This window comes from Erythrolamprus reginae, chromosome 3 (genome assembly GCF_031021105.1).
Source record: "Erythrolamprus reginae isolate rEryReg1 chromosome 3, rEryReg1.hap1, whole genome shotgun sequence".
Taxonomy (NCBI): Eukaryota; Metazoa; Chordata; class Lepidosauria; order Squamata; family Dipsadidae; genus Erythrolamprus; species Erythrolamprus reginae.
Genome location: NC_091952.1, coordinates 54,862,607 through 54,884,418, shown reverse-complemented (window position 1 = coordinate 54,884,418; position 21,812 = coordinate 54,862,607). Strand labels below are relative to the sequence as shown.

At 41.3% G+C, this 21,812-nt stretch overlaps 1 protein-coding gene across 1 annotated transcript in view; it reads left to right on the top strand.

Moving 5' to 3' along the window:
• Nucleotides 1–2,865: 2,865 nt before the first annotated feature.
• Nucleotides 2,866–21,812, top strand: part of TFEB (transcription factor EB) — a 73,555-nt gene continuing 54,608 nt past the window's right edge. The window contains exon 1 of the mRNA XM_070745340.1: nucleotides 2,866–3,218. The gene's annotated coding sequence lies outside the window, so the exon portion shown is untranslated. The remainder of the gene's footprint in view (nucleotides 3,219–21,812) is intronic.

The window sequence follows — 21,812 nt, the reverse complement described above, 5'->3', positions numbered from 1 at the left end:
CATACTTTTAAGCTCGACGACACTTTTTCTTGCTTCACAGCCGTGCCTTCCCACACTGGCTCAGTGATCTGTCATCTCTAGACCACAGGTCACCAACCTGGTGGTCTGTGAGAAAATTTTGGTGGTCCGTGGAGAAATCTTGGTCCCTAGGCTGGATGTGGCTGAGAGCAATTAATCCAGTCAGTGCGTAGAAACACAAGGCTCTACCACTCAACATCACCCCACCCATATGCTAGCCCACACTCTTAAGGCCAAGTGCAACCCCCCACCCCACCTTTAGTATATTTGTGTGAGCCTCACGAACTGGAACAGGAAGGTAAATCCAGAACTCGCCGTGCTCAGCTGAACGGCTGCCTGGGGCGGAGTGGGAGGTTCAGTCACCTTTTGGGCCTACACCTATAAAGCCCTACATGGCATCGGACCAGAATACCTTTGGAGCCGTCTTCTGCCGCACGAGTCGCAGCGACTGATAGGGTCCCACAGAGTTGGCCTTCTCCGGGTCCCGTCGACTAAACAATATAATCTGGCGGGCCCCGGGGGAAGAGTCTTCTCTGTGGTGGCCCTGGCCCTCTGGAATCAACTCCCCCCCAGAGATCAAAACCGCCCCCACCCTCCTTGCCTTTCGTAAGCTACTGAAGACCCACCTATGTTGCCAGGCATGGGGAAATTAAGATACCCCTGGGCTTACATTGTTTATTATGGTATGATTGTGTTGCATGGTTTTAATAATAGGTATTAAGATGTCTTTTAATATATTGGATTTGTCACATTGTTGTTTTTGTTGTGAGCCGCTCCGAGTCTCTGGAGAGGGGAGGCATACAAATCTAATAAATTATTATTAAATTATTATTATCTCTCATTCTGTGAGACATCTGGGTAGGAGATTAGATTAGATTTATTGGATTTATATGCCGCCCCTCTCCGCAAACTCGGGGCTGCTCACAACAACAATAAAACAGTACATAATAACAAATCCAATGCCCACCAATCTAATTACAGTTTAAAATTAATAAATTTATAAAACAATCCCAATGTATATAAAAACAGACACACAGTCAATCAATCAATGGCAAAACAACATGGGCAAGGGGGAAATGTTTAGTTCCCCCATGCCTGACGGCAGAGGTGGGTCTTAAGGAGTTTACCACAGGCAGGGAGGGTGGGGGCAATCCTAATCTCAGGGGGGAGCTGGTTCCAGAGGGTCGGGGCCCCCACAGAGAAGGCTCTTCCCCTGGGTCCCGCCAGGAGGCCTAAGAGAAAGCACCTGCTAGATTCCCTCAGGCTGCTTCTCTCTGCTGTAGTGCACAATCAGCATTTGCATGGCATCAGCATTTCACCTCGGTATATTTGCACCAGCCGGTCGTGCAAGGCAGCCCTCGTCTCCTGGCCCTTGGGAACAGAGAGCAGTACAATGGCAGCGGATCTGGGAAGCAGCTGGAGCTTGCTGTCTATTGCAGGTGCTCACTCGCTCCCCTACAAGTTCTCATCTCTCGAGGTGCCTCGAGGTACCTGGCCAAAGTTTTCTGTACTGCTTCAGCGAGCGATCCTCAAGAGACAAGAATTTGCAGGGGGTGAGCTAGCGCCTGCAATGGACAGCAAACTCTGTCTGCTCCCTGGACCCGATGCCATTTAGGTTTCTGACTCCAAGTGACAGGAGAAGAGGGCTGCCTTGTGCCACTGGCTGGTGTAAATATGGAATGGTGGAATGCTGATGCCATGCAAATAGCCCTTTGGTCATCCTGCAACAGCTCCTCCACCAGGGTGCAGGAAAGGAAGGAAGGGAAGGGAAGGAGAAGAAAAGGAAAGAAGGAAAGGAAGGAGAGGAAAGAAAGAAAAAGAGGAAAGGAAAGAGAAAGAAAGGAAAGAAAAGAAAGGAAGAAGAGGAAAGGAGAGGAAAAAGGAAAGAGAAGAAAAGGAAAGAAGGAAAGGAAGAAGAGGAATGGAAAGGAAAGGAAAAGAGGAAAGGAATGGAAGAAGAGGATAGGAGAGGAGAGGAAAGAAGGAAATGAAATCACAAAAGAAAAAGAAGAAAAGGAAAGAAGGAAAGGAAGAAGAAAGGAAAGGAAGAAGTGGAAAAGAAAGGGGGGAAGAGAGGGAGGGGGACTAAGCTACAGCTCTGGAATATGGGACTGACTTCTCCAACATCAGCAAGCCACCATCAAATAAGCTGCAATAATTTTGCAATAATTACACTAACTATAATAATTTTGTTACAATTAAAACAACCTTTAAAGACTTTGTTATGATTAAATAAGCATTGATGATTTTGTTATAATGAAATAAAACATTCATAATTTTGTTATATTAAAGAGGTGCATTTCATAGTAATAAAATGGAAGTTCTCTGATCATTATTTTACAAATGTATTTTTTTTTTAAAAAAATCATATTAGTGGTTTGCTGGACTTAAAATTATGAATTAATGTCCGCAGGATTAAAATCCTCCAGAGGATTTAAAATTATGATCTTGGTGTTCCCGAGGTCCAAAAGGTTGCTGACCCCTGCTCTAGACCAAAGAATTGTGTTGTTTAAACAATCACCGCATCTTCCCTCTCATTTTAAGAATGCGAGCTATTCCTACGAAATAATTACATTCTGTATTTTAAGAAGCTGAAAGCACAAGAACATGTTAGCCTAGTGTCCTAACAATTTAATGTCATTGCTTGTAAACCCGAACAAGAGACTATTGTTAAAAGTGTTACATTAGATGCAGAAAAGAACCCATAACAGAAACCCTGGAAGATGCTTATTAAACGGAATAGGCGAACGATAACAATTATTTTAAAAAAGAACTCTAAAGGCACTCAATTTTTCTTGAGTGAAAATTTAAGGCGGGAACTCTCCGAACTACACTTCCCAGCGATCCACGCGAGAGGGGGCGGAGTCCGAGATGGTTGAGTGCTGCCCTCTTTTGGGTATGCCTAGGAAGTTGAGAAACGAGAAGGTGACAGCAAATGAGGGGGATCGAAAGCTGACTATTTTAGGGGGGTCCCGGGACGGCGGCGAAAGTCGGAGGAGGAAACTCCTGCTGTAACAGGTGGACTACTTGCTGTCAAAAGAAGAGCGCCCGAGAGGAGGCCGGAGACCGGCAGACCAGACCAAAAAAACCCACCAAAACTTTTCAAGTTGAGTCGGCGAAGCGGCTCGGCCGGTAGCGGCGGGCTTTACTTTTCCTCCCTTTAAAAGAGATTACAGCGGTTTCCTGACCTTCACGGCAGGGTGAGTCCAAGGGAAGGGTGGGAAAACATTGCAGGCGGGCCGGGCAGTAAAAGGCGTAACACTTTTCGCAATGCCGGCGTTCAACCGGGGCCGGCAAAAATAACAGTAATCCTCGCCGCCGCTTCTCTATTTATCTCTCTCGTCCCCCCTCCCGCCCCCGGTGGGTCCAGCGCCCGGTATGACCCGAATGACGGGTCGGGTCATTCGTAAGCCAGCAGGTGCAAGAGGGCAAAGGGGAAAGAAGATGCCGCGTTAGCGGGGTTGGGTGGGGGTCATAACCCTGAGTGTCTGTATGTGTGGGGTGAAAGCGGCGGATTAAGCGGCGCAGGGCGTCCCCCCTCTCCCGTTTCGTGTTCCCCTCCCCTGGCGAGCGACACCGCCCCCCCCCCCCCCAAGCAACTTCAAGGCAGGGCCCGGTGGCCCGAGAGCTTGGAAGTCCTACCACCGAGCGCTTGGGGGTCACGCGCGACGACAGGGAGACGCGGCTGGGTGGGTGGGTGGGAAGGAAACCCGGGGGAAGAAAATGCTTTGAACTTGCCCCCTCCCCTCCCCATTCTTCCTCCCTCCCCCCTCAGGCGGCGATAGTTGCACTTCCGAGCCGGTGGCAAAGCCGCCAGAGCAATTGAGGAGGAGAAGCCGAGAGCTACCGAGGCGGGAGGGGGGGGGGGCTCGTGGCGGCTCACATTGGCGAAAAGGAGGAAGCGGGCTTTGGAGGTGGGGCCGGCCCGCCTCGCCTTTCTCCGCAGCGCCGCCGGGAAGCTTGCGGGAATCCAGGGAAGCTTTTACATAACTGTTGCTTCAGAAAGTGGGGGGGATTTCTCCCGGTCCGGTGTTGTGGTGGTTTTTTTTGCTCTTGGGTCTCCGTAGCTCTCGGCCGGCGAGAATTAAGTAGGAAATACTCGCCTCGTTTCCCGTCCCGTTCGCCGCTTTCTTTCCGAAAACGAACCCAGAAGAGGGCGAATTTATTGGTTGAAAACGGACGTTTCTGAGGAGGAGCGCCGGAAGGCTCCTCGTTAGCTTTAATTGGCGTTTGTTATGGTTCGGCCAAAGTCTCGGGGAGTTCCCACGTGCTGCGGCGTTTGAGGTGTGAAAAAAAACACACCTGCCGGCCGCGTCATCCTCCCTCAGGCGCTCTTCGGTCAAGTTAAGCGCTGCTTGAGGTGTAATGCCACGTGCTGGGGAAGCTCTACCATGTGCCCTGCGCCTCAAACCTGCCGATGATTAAACAGAATACAAGCTAGTGTAGGAAGTGTTAGGTAGGTGAGTCTTTGCGCTGACGGGACTTAGCAGAGGCTTGACTTTTTAAACGGGGAACTTTTATTCTGGCGTTTTCAGCACCACTCTAGCTCAGCTTATTAAATAGAACAGGGAGCAGACTTCTGAAAGCTCCTTTTATAGCCTGGCTGCCAGGCAGCCAACCAATCACAATGCTTCAACTTCCCGCTGGAAAGGTCTCTTGTGTTTAGCCCAGTGGTAGGCAAAGTTGGCTCTGCTATGACTTGTGGACTTCAACTCCCAGAATTCCTGAGCCAGTCATGCTAGCTCAAGAATTCTGGGAGTTGAAGTCCGCATGTCATAGAAGAGCCAACTTTGCCTACCCCTGGTTTAGCCAATTAGGCTTCAGTATCAGCTTTCCTGGCCGGCCATAAGTCAAAGACTTTGCGTTTCTGGTGGGGTTTTAAGTCGAGGACTTAACAGGAAGGAAGGTGCCGGTTTCTTTTTTAAGGCCCCTCTTTAGTACTTGAAGTACTACTTTAGTACTTAAAGCAATGGTGGTTTGTACTGGAAATGTAGCTGCTTGGAGGTTTTGTTTTACAAGGGAGTTTACAATTGTGTACAAGGGAGGGGAAAAATAAGAGTGGGTGGCAAACTATCAGAACTTCCTTGTATCAAAAATAACTTGGCAGATCAAAGGTTAGATATGTATATATGTATAACAATGTATATAAACATTGTTATATCTTTGTATACTATCAATGCATACATACTAGATAGATAGATAGATAGATAGATAGATAGATAGATAGATAGATAGATAGATAGATAGATCCAGGAATAGCATAGCTAAGCTGCAAAAAAAGATAGAATCATCATCATTGGTAGCAAAAAAAAAGTATGCAGCATCTTAAAATGTTATTGCCATCTACTGGTTTTTGTGCAGTTTCGATATTATATATTTATTAAAAGCGTTTTCATGATCTTTCTAGTGGCAGTAAATTTAGAGAAAGTGCATGTGTTTATATGGTGCTAATACAAGTTGTAATTTATTGCTTCAATGGTTTAATACTCTGTGTAATCCTTAGATTTCTGAGAAGCACTGTACTTGGAATATTTTGTTAATGCCTGTTGCTTTGAGGTTTGCACATTTTTTCTTAATGAACATAAGGGGGGGAGGAAACCCCCCCCCCCAACAGATGGTAGCTCTGTGGACACATCTTACTGTTGATTGTGCTTTTAATTTCCTCTACCATATTTGTTTAACTTAATGCATGGCTACTTCCACCACCCCTATGGGGGTTGGAAAGATGGATCTCTGCCTGATTTTTCTTGAATCTATTGCTTACCTTTTCTATTTACAGATGCTATATATGCAGGTCACACAGTACTGGATAAACAGATGCAAGTAACCTGTCCCTTGAAGAAGTATTAAAACAAAACATGGAGTCCTGAGGATTCCTAGGGCTTGGTACAAAGATATATACCATATATACAACCTCTCAGTGGCCATAAAATCACCTGCTGAGGAATATGGTAGTTAGGATTGTATGGCTAGTATAGGCTAATCTCAAGTTATATCTGGCTCAATACATGCAACAGGAAATATAGTGGGTCTGGTTTCTATACTGTTTTAAGAAATGTGACTTACAAGTGAGACAGTTGAGTAATCCTTATGGCCATCATTGACTAGTTTGGGTGTAAAATCTCTGCAAAACTGGGATTTGATTGTTTTGGTCTGACCCCTGTTGGGGCATCTTCAGAAGATAAAGCTTCTTGGGAATTTTCTTGTAGAATTACATCGAGAAAACATATCAGTTTCAGTCTGATGGCATAGATTTTTGCAACTGGAAGTGTATGTCTCCAGTTCCTATTCTTCCTAGATATATTTTCCATCTATTGGAGACAAGGTCATTGTATTCTGTGAAATTTTCTAGTGTTGGATTCTCTGTTTATATATTACAAGTGATAAATGTTTTGCCAAGTATGAAGTTTTTTTTCAAGGTAGTTTTTAAAAAAGTAGTTATAAAACTAATTTTGAAAAGTTAATTTTACATTTAGTAGTGTTAGAAAATAATTGGAAGGAATATGCATATTCAATTATTTGGGCCATTTGTTTAATTAAGTCATGGTTTAACTATGGTTTACTGAATCTATCATAGTGGCTGCCATCATTTTGTATGTTGAAAAACTTGCTAAATTGAACAGACTTTGGAAAATCCCATTCCTTAGTGAAGCTTAGTGTGATGTATAAATCTAATCTTAGATTTATAAGGTGGAACTGCCATGGCTCTTGTATTTTAATTTTTTTTGTTCAATGCATTAAGCTAAAAGCAGCCAAGCTATATTGCTACATAAATTATTAATACTTTAACCATGATTTAACATTGTGTTTATTTAATAAACTCTGTTTAAACAAATTGTAGCTTGGCATGAATCTAACACTGCTCAATTGTTGCACCAAAGAGAAATTCATCTGATGTCCCTGTTATTTTTCCACATGCTAGAAAAAGCTGAATGGTTTAAAACTAAAAGATGACTTATTTTTCCTCTTACTCATAGTGTCTAGATTAAGTGGTTAAAAACTGTGACCTTTTCTTTGTGACCTTTGGAAGCATATAGCATGAAATAATGCTAGAGTGAACACACTCTTCGGCTTTGCATTTAAGTGCTACTTAGATCCCCAGATGTAGCTTGCATTAGAAGTGAAGTAGGAACAGGTAGGTAGATATAGCTCATCATAATTATTGCTTTCTCATGAAACTGGAGAGAGCTGTCGGTTTTGCATATGGCACAACATTGAGAGAAAGAGGCAACAGCTAAACAGTGAGAAATAAATCTCAATTAGCTAGAAAATAGCAGAATTAAATGTAACAGAAATTCAGGGTTTTTTTTTTTCACTTAGGAAACAGATCAGGCTTACCAGATTATGGTGCATGGTATCTTGCTTAATATCCTTCCCAGGTGGGTAAAATGAGGACCCAGATTGTTGGGGGCAATATGATGATATATTGTGTTGTGTAAGTGTCCCCTTTAGTTTTCTGAGCAGTATATATAAGTTGTGGTATGACCAACAAAACGTTGAGTTGTTCAACAATCTGCTGTTAAGGACAGAGTGTGATTTAATTTAATGCACATGAGTCACAGCGACATATTACATCCCATAGAGTTGGCCTTCTCCAGGTCTCATCAACTAGACAATGCCATTTGGTGGGGCCTAGGGGAAGAGCCTTCTCTGTGGGGGGCCCCAACCCTCTGGAATGAGCTCCCTCCAGAGATTTGCACTGCCCCCCACCCTCCTCGCCTTCCTCAAGAGTCTTAAGACTCATCTATGTCACCAGGCATAGACCAGGCATGGGGCCATTAGATTCCAGCCCCCTGGCCAATGAAATGTAATGTACATTTGTTGTGTGAATGGGAATGATTGATTTTTAATGTCACGGGGTTTTAGATTAATTAGTTTTTAAATTAATTGGATTACGATGTGTTCTGCAGGGTAATTAGTCCAAAAAGACACACACCACACGATAGAAGGAAAACAAAAAATCTTTATCAACAGAAAAGCAGAAAAAACTCCCTTTTTAAATGTCAAAGGGATTTTCTGGTACACTAAAGGCACAGATTAAATGCAATCCAATTTCTCACCCAGTAACTGGGAAATTGAGTCCAATTCCAAAGTCCAGAAAGGCCACACCCAGTCTTGAACAGGGAAACAGCAAAACCACGATCTTGACCAAACGAATCAGATAAACTTCCACGAGGTTAAATCAGCACGCTGCTCTTTTTATCTGTAGCACTAATTACAGCAGCCCCACCCAACCACAGGTGGCCTCACTTATCTCCTGTAATAATCCTTCAGTTATTCTCTCCTATGCATCACTCTACGCATGCATGGGTCTGTCATAAGTTCTTGTTCAGAATCCAGGGATGATAAGGATGATTGATCTCCTGGGCGGTCTGCCAAACTCCCCTCTTCCCTGCCACTCACGCTTCCTTTGTCAAAGGAGACTTCGTCGGAAGATTCTATCGGGAGCAAAACAGGCCTGTGGCACGTGGATGTTTCCCCCACATCCACCTCCACATTCCTTGGGGCAGGAGTTGGGCCAAAGCCAACCACAACAGGATGTCTATGTTGCTTTTATATGTTGTAAGCCGCCCCGAGTCCTCGAAGAGGAGCGGCATATAAATCAAATCAAATCAAATCAATATTGAAAAAACATTTAGAATTAAGGTATCTTTCTCTTTGTCACCAATAGAAATAGTATTTCTTACAGAACTGAAATGGGACAGCTAGTGGAATTTTGAATGGATGTATGAATATATTCCTTATTCCTTATTTGGTGCTATTTCAGAGCTTGATATTAAATATATAAAGATCTTTCAAAAATACATATTGAACAACCTTGGTATTCTTTCTTATTGAGTGACTTAATGTATATTTATTTACATGTATACATAAAAGTTACATGATTCATTAGCCACATATTGTGTGAACAAAGCAACTATTCATGCTATCTTGGTATCAAAGAAGAAGTGTCAAATTAGTACAAGGGGGAGAAGAGGAGATGACTTTAAATGTTGACTCACTAAATGATAGGTAATTGGCAGAGTTAATTTGATCTCCCAAAATAAAACTTGCTATTAGTTGTGTTAAAGCTCTACTGCAATAAGCTCAAGGGTATATTATCCATCCCAGAAGTATTCACCACACCAGCAATATAATTTTACACAACGATTATTCAAATACAGCACAAAGTTGTCATCACATGCTAGAACTTTGACTCATTCTGTGCCTTATCCTATTATATCTTGTGAATCCCTCTTTCTTTGGTGCCTCAGTTTTTTAATATCTTGGTGAACATTCTCTGCCATGGACTAAAATAGTTTCAAAAGAAATTATTGGAGAGGTGTAAATTTAATATTACATTCTATTTTCAGAATTTGGTGGTGAACCTTGCTTTTTATATAACCGAAATAGCACCCCTGACTAGATAAAAACATTGTCATATTTTCAGAAACAGATGCCCTCAAGAAGTAACAAAAAAAAAAAAAAGCAATAAATGCTGTTGAGGGGCAAGCCTGCCCAATAAGAAGTGAACTTTTCCCACGGACAAGGAATACTGACTGACTGCTAGGAGAGTAGAAAATGGGAAAGAGAATTGAATATTTTGGAAGAAAATGTTTGGCTGATTTTATGTATTTTTTAGACTTTGTGTCATTTTAAAATACATTTATGAGGATTCTGGACTCCAAACAATTTAGTGTAGTGTGTAAGAATAAAAACAGGAAAGAAAACAACCCAATCAGCAAAAAAAATGATCAGCCCAGAGGGGAAGCTCCCATATTCTTTTACACTATCATATCCTTGAACCCCCTTCCCCACACCCTAGTCCAAATTCTAGGAAAAGAGCCAGTTCTTAAGGGCATATCTAATGGACACAGGATGGGGACCATTCAGACCTTTGGGGGGATATTGTTCCAGTGGGGAGGTATCATAACAAAACAGATATAAAATAGAATATTGCTTATTGCCTGTACTGTGGCATTCTGAACCAGTTGCAGTTTCTATGTAGTACCATGTAGACTACATTGTAAAGTCCATGCACAAGGTGACCAAATTATGAGTGACCATGACTGATTCCAGGAATGGTCTCAAATGAGACACAAGATGAATTTCTGCAAAAAGAGCAGAAGCCCCTCTTGACTACAATTTCCATTATTTTTTGAGCTGGAACTGAAAGTTCAGGAGGACTCCTACATTATACATCTTTTCCAAGTGGAGAACTTCAATCTCATCCAAACCTAAAGATCAAGGGTTCCAGATCCAAGTGCCCCAACACAGCGACAGTCTTGCTAAGGTTGAGCCTGAGTCTGTTCCCCCCTCCCACCCATATGCCTGTCTCTAGGCATTGGGGCAAGACTTTGAAAGCATCATTTGGTCAATTTGGGATTGAAATGTACAGCTAGCTGTCATCACAGTACTGATGATACTTGACCCCAGCTGACAAATGATCTCACCCAGTGATCTCATGTAGATGTTAAAAGGAGGGTTAAGAACATTAAATATTCTGGTACCTTAGAAATCGGGGGATTTGGGCTTGGTCTCTCATTGTCAATATTGACTACAAAAACAAAGGAGGAGAAAAGAACAGAGTAGAATATTTTTGTCAGACTAGTAGATAATCCAGAAGGAATAATAGTAGTGATAATAAATTCCTTGTGGTAAGGAAAACATTACACAGTCAATTTCTACAAAAGATTGAGGGAGAAGTAGATATAAAAATAAAATTTGGCATACAACTGGAACATTAAAAAAAGAAACTGAAGGCTCAATTTTTAGCTGCTCAGGAGCAAGATATTCAAACTAATGCAATCAAGGGCAGGATTAAAAAATCATCAAATGGCTCACAATACAGATTGTGTAAAGAGGCAGAAAAAAAGAATAGATGACAGCTTGTGTAAGAAGATTTCACAACTGATTATAAACAGTGCATAATACAATCACCAAAATGATTCACTGGAACATCTGTAAACATTATAGTATTCAGTAATGACAAAATTGGTGTGAAATGGAGTTGAAAATAAGCAGGTTTGTTTGTCTTGTATGCCACCCATCCCTGCTAGAGTTGATTGAGTGCTTACAAACATTAGAAGACAGTAAAGCGTCAAAACAATAAATAATAAATTGTGAAGTGTAGTTTAAGTGTAGTTGAAAAGAATAGTGTAATTGATGTGGTAATATCAGGATTGTAGACTGAAGGAAAGAATTTCACAAAGTATCAAGTATCCATATTGGGGTATTTTGTTGCAGCCTCACTTGTATCTTTCATTCCATAAATCTACAGTTCTATAAAACACAGCAATCCTTGCAGAATATTCTTTCCATTTTGTGAGACTGTTTCCATTGTTTCACTGTAAATGTTGCTTTAAAAAAACCCTGATGTGTCTCCCTGCTACGTGCAAATATTTGCCTTCCACTTTCAATATATGGATATTGAGATACTTTCCGAGTGACACTGGATGGATGGCCCAAATCCAGGAATTCTTATCTGCAGGAAGCTGTAGGAGGGTGCAAATGTAATTTCTTTTTCCTCTTTCTTTCCATGTGTCCATAGTTATAACTTAATGTGTTATGTGATACTTAAAAACCAGACTGGTATCATTCTGCAGTATAGATTTGTTAAATAAATGTTGCTGTTCTTTGGAAATAAGGAAGATACTCAAATGTTTTGATTTCCTTCTCGGAAGCAAGAATAATGACTAATTTATGTGTGAACAATATTCCTGGCTACATTCACTAAAACTTTCTTTTTAAAAAAATTCAATTTATAACAATTAGTTGTAATATAAATTAGTACTAAAGTGGGAAACGTGGGATGATTTCAAGGGGAAAAATCTTTTCTAATAAGTTCTTTCACTTGTCATAATTTCTCTGCTATCAACAAAACTACCATGTGTGGATAATTATTATTTTAGTATTTGACAACTAGCAATTTCCTTCAGACATCTGACTCTATGTGGTTTTGATCTCACTTTTGAACTTTGTGACATTATTCAATCAAAAGATGTACAGTATACTTCAAACCAACTAGTCTATATGCCATGTGAAAATATATTTAACAAGCTTCCATTGTCTAAATTTATACAACTCACTAAGCCATAAATCAGGTGTACAAATCACATCCCTGTGTTCACAAGTGGAGCAAATCAATTTAAGGATGCACAATATTGTTTGGCAGGAAAAGGCGGTCCAGGATTGTTGCAATCTGTAATGTTGATATTGTGGCAGCATTTTTTTCTACAGAATCCCCTTCAAATACAATATCTGGTCAAAGACTAGGATGGCAATCTTCCCCTTGCCACCCAGATTGTACAAACTTTAGAACTCTGTAGTGCTGAGCAGGCTTTTGTGAAGCCTAATGATTTTTGTTTGTTGCTTTAATGGCATTAGCTGAGTTTTCCAGAGTTGCCTAGCAGCTGTATAGTGCATTTGGCACAAAGCCTACTGGGTGAATGGCTGACCGAGACATGGACATCATGCTTTAGAGTAATTGACTTTAAGCTCTCTTTTAAATTGGATAGACAAGCTTTTTCTCAGGCAAAGCCTTGAACTGTTAATGGACATGGTAGTGAGGTTCCACTGATATTAGGTGTGTATTTATTTATTTTATGCAATTTGACACTGCGCCTTTTGAAAATGACTTTGAATGGCTCAAAATATATCTCCTCTGAGTGTATGTAGGTGGGTAAAAATCCAGGATATTATAGCAGTGATTTCTTATGATTCCGTTTTCTCAGTAGATTTTCCACCTGTTTATTGATAAACTATCAAAAGTCTTGTTTGCAGAATTAAGGGTAACAAGGGAATTCTTTCCCCCTCATTGAGAAATTGAAATATCCTTTCTCTTAGAGCAAGTTATTTTAGGGTGTTTTAATTAGCAAAGGGATATACTTTCTTAGATCCTACAGGGGTGTCTATGAAATTATCTATGAGCTGTATATTGCACTATTGAAAGAGGACTGATAAGATATATGTAGACCGCTCACATCCTGGGCATAAACTTTTTCAATTCCTCCCCTCGGGACAGTGCTATAGGGCTTTGTGAGCCAAAACAACTTGACACAGGAAAGGTCTACCCTCCCACCCCTCCACCCCTCCTGGACCTCATTCTGCTAAACACCTAATTCTTGCAATATTGTCTAGGTGTATTTATTCAAGTACTATGGTATATCATTATTATTTGTCCTCCTTATCCTTCTTAATCCCCTTATCATCATCATCATCATCATCATCATCCTGCTGCTTTGCATGCACACTGAGAGTGTCAAGCCACTGCAGAGGTTGGTGATAAATGAACGTCTTGCCACACTATCTATAGAAGTCCTGATGTTTGTAGGAACTTGGGAGGGGTGAATGTTATGAGGGAACAAGATACAGCTACAAAACATTCTTTCAAGTGGTTCAGGGGCATTCCCACCCACTGGGGTGGAAGTGAAAAAAAGACTGGCCATGCTGGCACAATCTGAATGGACAATGTGACAAGGGTGGGGGACAAGGGATGTGAACTTTTGACTGGGTGAGAAATTCAGGTCCAGGTTTCCCTGCCAGCATGGCTCAGGAAATAAATTGGAATTTTGAGGAATGCTTTGGTTTGGATTCTGATTTAGTTCAGATGTTATCTGGAACCTTGACAGAGAGTTTCTGCACTGAAGACAAATTCCTTGTGTATCTAAACACTCTTAGCCTAATGTTCTAACGGTATGTATATAAGATGATGAAAACAGATAAATCTTTCTGGGCCATAGCATGCTTCGTTTCTAATCTGAACAAAATGCAGTAAAGGAAGTGGATTCATTTAGTGATGGCATAAAGTTATGACTGCACTGAAAAAAATAACTTGCAAATGGTCTTTGTATCAGAGCTTGCATTTGCGGAAGCTAGCCTGTTTGTGCCCAAGCAGCAAACCAGTCCAGCCAGTCCACCAACCCAACCAGCCAGCCAACCACAGACCGGTAGAAATGGAGTTGAAGTCTTCAATGAAAAATCAGCAGCAGTGGAAAAATATATTTACTTCTTTATACTACTACTACTACTACTACTACTACTACTACTACTACTGCTGCTACTACTGCTACTACTACTACTACTGTCCATACTATACATACAATAAACTAGTATCTTACTAGTACCTTGCTATCTTATTTCAATAACTCACAGGAACCAACTTTTACAGTATTACAGCTTCTTCAAAGCATACTTCCACGAACAGTAAGAGCACACAGCTAACAGCGAACAGACAGAGAGCAGACAGAGCAGGGAGCTGATAAAGACTTTTGGTTTTCCTTCTATCGTGTGGTGTGTGTCTTTTGGGACTAATTACCCTGTAATTACGGGCGGTTGGGACACTCCGGCAGAACACTTCTATTCTTCCATTTTTGAAAGTGCCTAGACATAGAATTAGAGGGTTGCAGTTAGATATTAGGCTAGTTGGCTACAAGTTTCAATAACGTATGCTGAGAATATCTGCTTTCAAATCAATTTCATGATATATGAAGATTCTAATTCTGTACATTTTATAATTGTAATTGGCAGTTTTACTCGTAGCAAACCTACTTAATTTTCCCTTGATTTGATTTGAATTGTATAAGCTTGAGTCTTTGGCTGTGTTAAAGGTTGACTAAAGCTGGGAGTGGAATTCCCCAAAAACCATGCTAGTTCTTTTTGACCTCTCAATACCTTTCAATATTATCAATCACAGTATCTTTCTGACTGCCTTTCTGACTGAGGATAGGAGGCATTGTTTTTCAGGGGTGGTTGTCCTTCCTATCAGACTGTTTTCATACTTACTTACTTATTAGTGCACTACTTTAATTAATTTGTATTCCATCTTCATTATTTTTATAAATAACTCAAGGCAACAATCATATCCATCTTTTTCCTCCTATTTTCTCCACAAAACAACCCCAAGAGTTGGATTGGATTAAGAGAGAATGACTGGCCTAAAGTCACCCAGCTTTGCTTTCAAGGCTAAGACAGGACTTGAACTCATGATCTCCTGCATTCTAGACTGGTATGTTAACCACTGGACCAAACTGGCTAATTTTATGTAATGTTTAATATCTAAGCCATTAACCTATGGTTTCTCAGAAGGTAGCATCTTGTCTCCTACGATGGAGAGTTAGGTGAATGATTCCCTGATTACTCCCTTGAGGAAAATAGATAACTTTACATAAGCAAGAAGGGCTGAAACATTCCCTAAGTCCTGGGAAACAAAATAGAGGTTATAGTAGCCTCCTCCCTAGTTGTTTTCTGTAGCTATATGGAACAGTTTTGAGAAGTTATCTAGCTCTTGTGGATGACTTTTGCTTTTTGCTATTTAACTCCAAAACTGTAGGCATTTCCCTTGAACAATGATTAAGATGAAGAAACTGATGTTAAATTGAAACAAATAAAGCTACTATTGGTTAGGAAGCAAAGTTCTGGTGTGACTGTTTTAGAATTGCATTGAGAGAGGAACTATGGGAGCAATCTTTGGCTTGTACCTGTCTGTGGTTTCCTAGACCAGAGGTCCCCAACCGCCGGTCCGCGGACCGGCACCGGGCCGTTGGGGGTTTTCAGCCGGTCCGCGGCGCCAGGGCCCCCTCGGCCTTTCCGCACCACCAGCGGCGCTCCCCCCGCCAGCCAGCCAAGCCCCGCGCCCGCCGGAACCGGCTCCTCGCTCTCCCCCCGCCGCCCGCCGCGTTTGCAGGAGGTGGGGAGGGTCGGGCGGCCCGCCAAGGCCAGGAGGGACGCCGCTGCCCCCCTTCCCTCTCTCCGCCCGCCGCTGCGCCTCCTTGACGCCGAGAGGAAATGCCGGCAAAGGCTTTTCTCAGTGGAGGTCTTCAATGTCGGGGGCGCACGGGCGGTTGCACGCGCTCCCTATCTCCCTGCTAGCCCACTCGGAGTATTCAAAATAAGAAAAACCTTTGCCGGCGAAGGCTTTTCTTATTTTGAATATTCCGAGTGGGCTAGCAGGGAGATAGGGAGCGCGTGCAACCGCCTGTGCGCCCCCGACATTGAATATCACCTTCGCCGGCCCCACCTCTCCTGCAAATCCCCTTGCTGAGAGCCCGGGGCGAAAGTGCTCTCGCAAAGGTGAGGCGGGCAGGGCGTGCGCGCGTCACCGCTGAGAAGAACGGAGAACGAGAGTGAGTGATAGCAACAGACAGCAAGATAGAGAGAAAGTGAGAAAGAGAGAGTGAGAGAAAGGGGGGGAGAAAGAGATAGCAAGAGAGAGAACAAGAGAGAGAAAGAGCGTGAGAAAGAAAACAAGAAAGAGTGAGAGAGAGAGAAAGCAAAAGAGACAGAAAGAAAACAAGAGAGAGAAAGTGAGAAGAAGAGAGAGAAAGAGGGGGAGAGAGAGAAAGAGAGGGAGAGGGAGAAAGAGAGAGGGAGAGGGGGGAGAGATAGCAAGAGAGGGAGAGAGAGAAAGAGAGAGGGAAAGGGGGGAGAGATAGCAAGAGAGGGAGAGAGAGAAAGAGAGAGGGAAAGGGGAGAGAGGGGGGAGAGAAAGAGAGAGGGAGAGAGAGAGGAGATAAAGGAAGAGGAGAGAGAGAAAGGAAGAGAAAGAAAGAAAGAGGGATAGAAAGAGAGAGAGTGAGAGATGCTCAGTGAGCCTTTCTTTGAAGTTGCCTTTCTTTCTTTCTTTCTCTTTCTTGCTTTCTTTCTTGCTCTTTTTCTTTCTCTCTTTTACCTTCCCTTCCTCTATTTCTTCTTTTCTTTCTCCTTCCTATCTTCTTCCCTTACTCTCCCCTTTCATAAGTTTCCTTGCTTCCTTCCTCTGTTCCTGTCCCTTCCCCCCTTCTTTCTTTCTTTCTTTCTTTCCTTCCTTCCTTTCCTCCCTCCATTTCTTGCTTTCCTTTTCCTTCCTCCCTTCTTTCCTCCCTCATTCCCTTCTTTCACTCCTTCCTCTCTTACTCTCCCCTTTCACACCTTTCCTTGCTTCCTTTGCACCCTTCTTCTGTTCCTGTCCCTTCCCTCTTTCCTTCCTTCCTTCCCACCCTCCGTCCATTCATTCACCCATTCCTCTCTTGATCGCCCCTTTTACGGCGCCGCTGACAGCTAGCTCCCCCCCCCCCACCGGGCCATGGAAAACTGGTCTAGCTTAAAGCCGGTCCCTGGTGCAAAAAAGGTTGGGGACCTCTGTCCTAGACAATAAGAATGGCAAGTAGTTCATTTGCTCAGTTATATCTGGATGTGGCTGCCCCTAAGCCAGTTATCCATGCTAAGTTGCATCCTGACTTTCTAGAAAAGGAATAGATTTCCAGAAATCACAATGTTTGAGGTATCCTACAAAGTTCTAGGATTTCTATAAGTCTATAGTTGAAGAACGTCCAGAAACATAGCAAAATGATAATAGCCAAGCTGCTAATTGATTTAGAATTCTAAGAGTACATTACACTTATACTAAAGGGATTCCAGTCATTTAGTAGTGAAATAAGAGCTGTTTTCAAAGAAGACATTCTGTAAATGTGACAGCAGAGAAGCATCAAAGAAGGGTGTTGATTGTCTATTCTTCTCTATCTCACTATCTGCTGGCCTGATACACAGGGGATTTCCCCTTTCAGTCCATCTGTTTCCCCTTCAATCATTTGAGTTGAATGTAAAAGCATACATGCAATGAGAAAATGCTTCCGCTTTGTGCCTAAGCTTGTACTGTGTGATATAAAATACAAATAAAAAGATTTATTGCTAACATTCCATCCTTTTCATCACTTCCTTCTGTGATCCACAAAAATGGCAAAATCGAAGGAGTTGGTTTCCATTTTATATTCTTCACAATATGCCGGTGGGTTTTCTGTTGCTGACATTTACAATAGTGCCAGAATAAATAAAAAATTACATCAAGTTAAATAAGCACACATATGAAAAAACCCTCTTTGATTGGCCAATGAATTGTTGAACAGTTCATCCTACCATTAGAGAATTTAGGGAAGTTGTTCTTTTGATTTTTCCCTGCACAAAATTTGGGTAAAACAGTGTATATTAAATAAATCCTTAAAATTCATTGACTTACAGTCCTTTCTGTTGTGACAACCCCTTTCTGATAATTCCAAACCCAGAAATTTAGGATTAATTACATTAATTTAAATGTTGATGCATTCTTAAATGTTCCCATATTCGTCACAACCTTTCATTGTGAATATAAGCCCTAGGAAAAGACATAGATTTCCAGAAATTATGAACTTTGAAGTATCCTACACTGCTCTTGGACATCTCCATTTCTGCAATGTTTGGGATTTGGTCTAAGTTCTTCTGATGTATGCTTGCATATATGAAATCACCACATAGACACTAAATACAGATCCCTCCAGGCTGATGGCTGACTGCAGCTGTTGTGATTGTGAAGTGTGATAGTGTTCTCCAGCAAGTTCCCAGGGTAAGAGAATGTGCAATGTATAATAGAGGAAAAGCAATGAATTCAACACTGGTTTGAGAGACAGAAGAAACTTCCCTGATCTTCATTCCACTCACAGAGTTGCAGTTTGGCCTGGGGGCTTGGCTATGGGATGCAGGCAGATATACAAATGGGAGAAAGAAGATGTGGGATACAAAGGAGGCTGGGGCTGGTGTGATGGAGGTTGGTGGACTGTGCAGAAGTTATGGGTTTGTGGAAGGTATTCCATGAGGATGTTTCTGAACAAATGAAAAAGAAAACAATAATTGTCAAAGGGTATGGCTCTTTGGTAGCCCAGCCAAAAGTGCTCATGGAGCAGAACGAGAGGACAACTACAGGCCATTGGCCTCCCTGAGATGACTCCTTCATGCAGCACAAAACATTTCTTTCCATTTTTAAAAAAAATCAGAGCCATCTTAAAGCAAGGAAGCTATGAAATGAGCCTAGGTTATGAATAGGAAAGAACCAGATGATGGTAGCAGAAGTTAGCAAAGTTGAAGCCCACAGAAATTTTTGAAAATGCCCAATAAATAACTTTCTGTCTAAAAGTGAGTTTTGTGAATTACCATACAGTAAAAATGTTCCTAGTGCATGCATATTAGGTACATTTTTACTATACATGATTCACAAAACTTGCTTTTAGACATACAGTTTATGTACTTTTTTTTCATAGTGTAATTGAAAATAAAAATATAGTGATTAAGTCATTGAGTGAGAGAATTGCTCAGCTTCCTAAATCAATTAAAAATCCCAATAAATCTTCCTCTACTACAATGTTGCTTAACTGTCTGGTTCAGGAAAATGTTTGACCCAGGATAATTTGTCATACTGTGGTGGCTGAAAAAAGCCCATCCCTTTTGCAGCTGTGCTGTTTTTCCAGTGAAAATGGAGATTGCTGATTTAATATTATGGTATCACTAATAAACACGGAAATTAATAAAAAAAAAGGCAGTTGCACTTAGGAAAATGAATGTGTAGACAAAGAAGAGCAAATGTTGCTTGTAAAGCCACTACATTGTGGCTTTGAGATGCTTTTTATATCATACTCAGTAAAGCATTGTTAGGAAATTATGACTTTGTGCGGTGGCAAACCAGATCAATGAATAAAATAGATCCCTCCAGTCAGTGACGGGCTGCCAAAATTTTTACTGCCACACTGTGGGTGTGGCTTATTTTGTTTGTGTAGCTTGATGGTCATGTGACCCGGTAGAAGTGGCTTGCCGGCCATGTGACCAGATGGGAGTGGCTTGATAATCATGTGGCCGGGAGTGGCTTGACATTCAATGTGACTGGGTGGGAGTGGCTTACCAACCAAGATAAGTTTTCACTTGACTCTTTTTCAGTTGATTAAGTCACATTATTTGACTAGCCACAAAAAGGACAAATGATAGCATTATTTGTTGAGGAGCACAATAACATTTTAAGTTTTGTACTGAACTCACAAGGTTCAGTATGATTACAGATTAGGCAGGTAGCTCAATTTTCTTTAATGGCTATAAAAGTTCAATTCTAGATAATGATTAAAATTATTAAAAGCATTTATGGGTAAAAACATACTATTTAATTATTTTCTATTTTAAAAGTAATGCTAAGGTACTAGAGAAGGAAGGACAATAAAAAACTATTAAGTTTTGGTGCATAAATGGTGCATAAACTTACCACCCCTACTGTGTCTCCCCACCCGTGGGAGCAGCAGCCCATTACTGCCTCCAGTGCTTGCATTCCTGTGTAATTCAATTCAATTCAATTCAATTGTATGCCGCCCCTCTCCGACTTTTTTATATGCTGAACTTCAAGCCTATAATTTTCAGTCACATTGACTTTTGGCTTGCTAGAGCAGAGGTGTCATCACGCTGTTGTCACATGACATATCGGGATTTCCCCCCCCCTTTTCCTAAACTGGGCGTGGGCAGCACATGATTCATTTGGCTCATGGGCCAGGAGTTTGACATCCCTGTCCTAGAGGATTATGGGAATGATAGTCCAGTACTTCAGAGTGGCGCAAGGTTGGGAAAAGCTTATGCCGTGGCATTAATACAAGGCAGGATTCACATATTGCTTTGATTCATAATTTGGTTGGTTTTTAATCTGCTTTGTTGTATGAAGCCAGCCAATAAGGTTACAATCTTACAATGATTTTAATCCAGATACATTTAAAATTGACTATAGCTTAGTTATAATCTTTTGCAATGAAAACAATCTTCACTCAGAACTTCACTTCTGTACTCACATATGCACAGACTACAGTGATTCTTTATTGTAATCCTTTGTCAATAGTAATAAATGTCACTTTGACTAACCTCTAGTGCTCCAGAGATGTCTGGATCAGTTCCTCTCTTTATTCGCCCTCTGACATACACTTATACATTTATTATGTCATAGATTTTATAGAGCTGAATGTCATGTGAAATAAAGCTTTCCTTGATTTGCTGGGTTAAAGTAAAGTAAAATGTTATTTTAGTGTTTGACCTATGTAAGACCCTCTTTCTTTTCCTTGATAAAGAATTGTAATGTAAGCTGAGAATGAACTTTAGTTGCTCTGAAACATGATAGTAATTTATCTGTAAATCTTATGAAATTTTATAGAAGATGTAAATGTATCAAAGTAGTGGCCAGTAGAATTCTTTTTTTTTTAATAAACCTACTGGCAGTTTTGGATTGTGAATGTATAGTCATGAGAAGAGATCATGAAGAGCAAAGGAGAAGTGCTTGTGAATTTGATTTGAGCAACAGTCGAGGTCTTATTCGGAAGTTAAATCACAGTCTGTTCTTTTCACTTGTTTATTATTGGGAATGAAGGACAGCTGCAGCCCCCGTACACAAGAGAGATTAATACAGCCATTCAAACAATTATATAATATTAGCCTTCCCAGCAGAGAACTGCATATTTATAAATATTCTGCCTAGAACTGTGTGTGGCATACTTGCCAAATAAGCCAAGAGAAACAAAGAGACAGTCTATAATTTTCAGAGAGTCTAATTTCTCCCAAGGAAGTTTTTTAAATGTGAATTTAGTATTGGTATAGAACAGGGGTGGGTTCCTCCCGATGGTTCGGCCAACAGCTAGCGACCTGCTGTTGATGTCACAATGACATCACCGAATTGGATTGGTCGGTGCCGCTCCATGGGCACCACCACCTGTTTTTGATTTTTTAAAATATTTTTTTCTTCTGAGCGTGTGCAGAAGCCGAGTTTCCAGCAGTGTGCATGCAGTCGCCATCTTTTCTTTCTTTCTTTCTTTCTTTCTTTCTTTCTTTCTTTCTTTCTTTCTTTCTGTTTAGTTTTTATTTCATTTTTCTTCTGATCATGTGCAGAAACCAGGTTTCTAGCACTGTGCATGTAGTTGCCATCTTATTTTTGGCTTTCTTTTTAATTAAAAAAAATATTTTATTTTTCTTCTGAGCATCTGCAGAAGCCAAGTTTCTGGCACTGTGCATGCAGT